Raw genomic sequence first — 6,000 nt, forward strand, 5'->3', positions numbered from 1 at the left:
TCCTTCAATACATTACATTCTCCCTCAGAGAATTAAACATATAGTACAACTACTATACTGTACATGTATGACTATTACTGTTTAACAGTTTTTTCAATGCCATCTGCAGTTTAATCAATAATAATTTTTAAATGCTTAAGCAGTGTCACTAGGGAACATGTTGAGTTCTCCTCCGCCAAAACTGTGTATTGCATGAAACGAAGCTTTGCGAAATGTCTATATCTAGTATCATACTGTATATTGTTTTAGAAAGTGTTCATTTTCCTGTTTCAACAAATGTATTTTTTGGAAAAGTTGCGCTCTTTGTGTTCTTTGCGCTGTGCGATCAACTCCAGATTAGCGATCGATGGATAGCGTAGGTACCCAGAACCTGTGAATGCATTCCTTTGATTGGCGACCTCACCACCCAACAGATGTTCGACACACCGTGGTTCACCCTGTACAAGAGGATTATGGGTACTGCTTCTTCAGATGCACCGGAGACCCTGATTCTGGGTCTACAGTATAAGATAAGACACCTTGGGAGGCTTTCGCCACCTACCAGTGAAATGAGCCAAACTCTGAGGTTGAAGCCCATTCTGTGCCGGTAATGAGCCACCAGCCGGCGCTCCCGACGTGCTCATTTTCGCATCCTGGATTTGCATGAAACGTCTTCGCTTTCCGTCCTCCTCCTTATCGGCCCGTTCTCAGACGCCTGCTAACAAAAGCCACGGAACCGTGCAGACTCGGGTTCCAGGCGAAGGCAAAACTACAAAGGGACTTTCTGACAAGGTTGCAGCGGGCGACCCGGTCCTGCCGGCGAGGTCTCCTGCCGTTATCGCATATCGCTGCAGCAGGTGGGATCATGTTTAACGACACAGCCTCATAACCTGAATGAATCTTCGCTGAAACGTCAGACGGCAGGTTCCGCAGTGGTTAGAGATGCGGATTTGTTAGCTGATGGCGCCTCGCTGCAGTCCCGCTGAGTGAGCCACTTACCCTTGTGTGCCCCGAGACCATGTATCGAGAAGGACATTATGCAAAAATAAATAGAAGTAAGTTGAGTCGGAACGAGTTGAGTTGAATATTAAGTGCTGGAGTGAAATACCCAGTCGGCGCAAAAACTTAAACCGCTTTGCAGAAAATTGTTGACTAAGCAGTAAAATAATATTTCTGAAACATCTTAAGGGGCTTGTGACTATCAGAGCACAAGTCCATGAGATCGGGGGGAGGAGTTGAGTGCGTTGTGGTTTCCGCAACCGCCTCCGCGTGAGACCTCAGCGAACCCCAGGTGACTCTGGGAGTCGGGGTCTGGTGTCGCACGGTTGGTATGGCGGTTGCCGTCGAAGCGGGAGCCCGGGGAGAGTCGGCTCCGTAGCGGCTTGCGTGCAGTAATCATCTTTTCCGATTCATTCTTCCCAGATGGAAAAATATGGAACGGATTTAAACCAGGCTGAGCCGGATATGTTAATACCAATCTCTGGATCTCAGCGCTCTTGGCTCTCTGTGGTGGGAGGTGGGAGGGGATAAAATGAATGTAACGCATGGATACTGGCCATTGTTCCTGAGTCATTTTGCAATCCAAGAGTTAAAAAAAAACATTGCATGCATAATGCAAAGGCTTTAGTAAACAATAACTAGGACTGCTTATCCAGAGCAGCAAGCCCCCTGACTGAAATACGATTAATCTAGTTAAGAACTTGTGCAGCAAAGCTACAATTTACAAGCTCACGTTGTGTTTTTGAAAGTACCCTGTTAAGTGGCACCTTCGGTAAGTTCCACTCGTTCACCTCGTACACACAGTACAGAGTGCGGTGTGACCTTGACAAAACTGTCGTTTCTCAGCGAACCCAAATTGTATGTCCTGCTCTATAATTTACCTCCAGTTTGTGCCGCCATTTACACTATGAAATCACTGTGTGGACCCCTTGCATGTCCTGAAATTAAACATCCCATCACAAAATTTGCCAAAAATTGTCAGCTTTTCTCACTCACTCTCAGTATCAGTAACTGCTTGCTATTATGAAGGGTCTTGGTGGTCCAGAGCCTATCCTGAAAATAGGGTGTGAGGCAGGGTACACCCAGAATGGAACAGCTGTCCACCGCAGGCCAATCATTTACATTCATTTATTTAGCAGACACTTTTCTCTAAAGGGACTTCCAATGAACTCTATGCAGTGTTATGAGCCCACACACCTTATTTACCAAGGTGACTTTACACTGCTAGATAGACTACTTACACTGGGTCACTCATCCGTACATCAGTGGAACACACACACACACACACACTCTGTCACTCACACACTGCTGGGGAACCTGACTAGCATGTCTTTGGAGTGTGGGAGGAAACCAGAGCACCCCGAGGAAACCCACACAGACACGAGAGAACATGCAAACTCCACACAGACTGAGCAGGGATCGAACCCATGTCCTCTCACACCACACAGGTGCTGTGAGACGGACAATCACGCACATTCATTCATTTACTCACATACACACGCACATGACACAATGGGCAATTTAGAGTCACCCATTCACCAGACACAAATGTCTTTGGACCTGCTGGAGGAGTCAACAGACTGGACGAAATTCAAACCCCTGGCTAAACCCACGGCCCATGAAATGTGGGGCACCAGCACTACCTGCTGTGTTGCCCTGCAGGAATTTCTTTGAGCATAAAGGGTTTACGTGTTATATAAGGACGTCCTCCTGCATTCATCCCCCTATATTCCTGAAGTTCAAACAGGGACCTAATCCCAGTCGAACTGGACACATGGACCATCCTCCAACCCTCAGCTCATAACCACGAATACAACTGATGAGTTTGAATACACCTTTCAAAGAACCCCAAAACCCAATAAGAGCGTAAAACCGAGGTATTCCGAAATAAATCACACTCAGCAGATAGGACAAAAAACAGCCTTAGTTTCCTACTTTTGTCCTTGGCTGAGGACAACGGAGAGCAGACAGCACAGCGGCACAACGCCACCCTCTTCCAGACCGGCGTCAGTTTGCGCCGCACAACTCTGTGAGTCGCTCTCTTCTCCCCTGCACCTTCGAAGATGCTCGTTCTGCTATTGCCGCTGCTTCGGCTTTTCTGCGGAGAAAAGGAAGAAGACGGCGCGACGTCGCCGATAAACAACGCCTCTATAGAAGTCAACTAATAGTTTTCATCGCGAATAGTGGGAAGCGGGAGGCCGAGGGCTGATGAATCAGGAAAAGCGCAATCAAGGAAAAGAAAAGAAGAAAAAGAGGAGGCATTTAGGTCATAAAAGGGCTTCTGTTGCTCAAATTGAAATTATTTCTCGCACTTCGAACGCTGCGTTTAAATGATGCATTTAGTGAGCGGACGCCCATGTCCACAGGGAGCGCCGCAGTGTGTGCTCCACCCGTTCCTACAGCTGGATGTTTAGCGGAACAAATTAGGTTAAGTGCTCTAGAGGGCTCCACAGGGGTCCTCCTGGGGGCTTGGATCTGCAATCATCTGGTTATAAAGCCAGAGCCTTAATCCAGTCCCCCCCCTCCCTCCACTGGCCCCCACCTGCCAGGCCCTCCTGCTGTGCACCTCCTCACGGTTCAGGGAGAGGTACCCTGTCTGAGAGGTTGCTGGCCAGCCTGAGTGATGCTTTCGAAGGAGTGTGGTGGCACAGTGAGTAGCACTGCTGTTTCACATTACCTTGGTGGTGCAAGAGGACATGGGTTCGATCCCCACTTAGTCTGTGTGTAGTTTGCATGTTCTCCCCATGTCTGTGTGGGTTTCCTCCTACAGTCCAAAGACATGCTGTTCAGGTTCCCCCATAGCATGTGAGTGACAGAGACTGTGTTCCACTGATGTATGGATGAGCGACCCCCTGTAAATACTGTATCTAGCAGTGTAAATCACTGTGCTGTATAAGATGTGTGGACTGATGACACTACATAGAATTCAGTGGTAGTTGCTTTTGGAGAAAAGTGTTTGCCAAATAAATAAATGTAAAGGGCATCAGTGGGCACACCCCCTTGTGGGTTCTGGCTACTCTAAAAGCCTGGATCCAAATACATCCCCACTGTAAGAGTAAAAGCTCTTGCCAGATACCCCTTGTGTGGTGAATTCCCTGTGCTTTTGAAATGCTGCTTTACATGTTTCTGAAACTTTTCAGTTCCAATTAACTGTCAGAATTAAGTACTAATTTCGCTACTAATTTCATTTGATTGCTAATTTGTACCTGTAACAGAATATTCTCAAAGTTCACATTATACAATTAAAGAATTTGCATAGCAGTAACAGCCAGACGTATTGCACTGCACTGTTTGCAGATAATGAACCGGCGTGAACTAATTGCTTTAACATAATCATTTTATGTAGAAAGAGCATTGTGCGAATGGTTTTTTTTAAGATCAAACAAAAACATGCATGTATTAAAAATACAATATTTCAATGTAACAATACTTTGCTTTTCATGTTTTGGGCAAAAGGACAATATTCAAAACGGGTATAAAATAACACACATGTTACAGACACAACACATTAATGCATAATCTTGTTTTCAGCGTGTTCTTGGCTTTATCACAAGGTGTTCATTTCATACCTTTTAAATCAGAGTTTTTAATGCAGCGTTTCAGCTGTATAGTCTCCCAGATCCCATTTTTTAAATTTACATGTATCGTAAGTTGTCATTTCCTTTCCCTTTTGAATAATAACTGCATGATGAAAACAGAAGAGATTTGACATGTTTTCGGTTATTTATTAGCAATTACATGCAATGCCACCAAAGTGAAGTGAATCAATGCGATGAGACAATATTTTTCATTTGCAGCTGAAACGTATATCCAGAAATTTGAACGTGTCTCAATACGCCGCAGTGACTGCCTAATAAATAAATGTAATGAATTCTTTTCAACTTGGAGATGAAGAGGTTTTATTCTCTTTACAAACCTTTACTGTATCTTTCTCGGTCTCGGGCGAACACTGTAACATGGCATAAATTAATACATTTAAAAAGGATCTTCGTTTTTGTCTGAGATTTGTTCTACCTTTCCGCTGGCTCGGTGCTAACGGCCCTTTTTTGCGCGAAGATGTGTTTTATAGGCGCCACGGTTACCTTCCCTGAACCGAGCGGCTCCCTTAATGCCGTCGGGCTTCGCGCTCGGAAACACTTCTCCGGGCAGAAAATTCGCCTGTTTCCCCGTGATAACAAAGTGCTGGAGGACGCGAGCTGAAATAGCGCCGCGTTTGCTTTGCTCCCCTTATTATTGCACACAATCGCCTTAATTGCAAACGCTGAAAGCGCGTCGCTAATCGGCGTGAAGAGCCAGGCCTTTTCGCGTCTTTCCACGCCAGGTGTGCGACGCGCCGTTGTGTCACGATTGTCCGAACGGCGTATTAATCCGAGACGGATTATCTAATGGTTTTTACTCCATCTGGCTTCCCTTCGGAGGTGGCAAAACAGGAAATGGGAGCCTTTGTTTTCTGGCGCACCGGTTCTATAAATATGCCATAATCACCGCGTGTCTCTCGAGTGCAAAACAGGGGCTCTAAACGTATGAAAGAGCTGCGCCAGGAAGCCGCCGATGGGAACCCTGTTACCCGCACCGGCATGGCTGCTCGCCACCTCCCGGACTGAAGCTGTCCTCATGGTTGCATCGGCCTGTTTGAATTCAGCCATCCTCCAACACACACACACACACACACACTGAGGCAGACCACTCACGCACATGGCCTAGTCCCATCACCCACCTACAGTGATCATCATCTCATGGTTCATGTGATGCTCAGCTCTGCGACCGCAGAGAGACACTGCTGAGTCAATAGATGTTATGATATAATAAACTGAATGATATAATTGTTTCTCAAAAAAATCCAAGGGAAGAGGTATTGTAATTATTACTTTTTTCGGAATGTTCGGTGTCCTGGAAGGGAACCTCACCACTGTTTTGGGTGGTCTGTGATAGAGAAGTGTTGCCAATATGTACCAGATCTAATGACTTATCTGATGCTTTTCTCTAAGATGACCTACGATGTTTGTACACTAAGGCACTGGT

The sequence above is a fragment of the Scleropages formosus genome, chromosome 7 (assembly GCF_900964775.1).
Source record: "Scleropages formosus chromosome 7, fSclFor1.1, whole genome shotgun sequence".
In the NCBI taxonomy this organism is placed as follows: Eukaryota; Metazoa; Chordata; class Actinopteri; order Osteoglossiformes; family Osteoglossidae; genus Scleropages; species Scleropages formosus.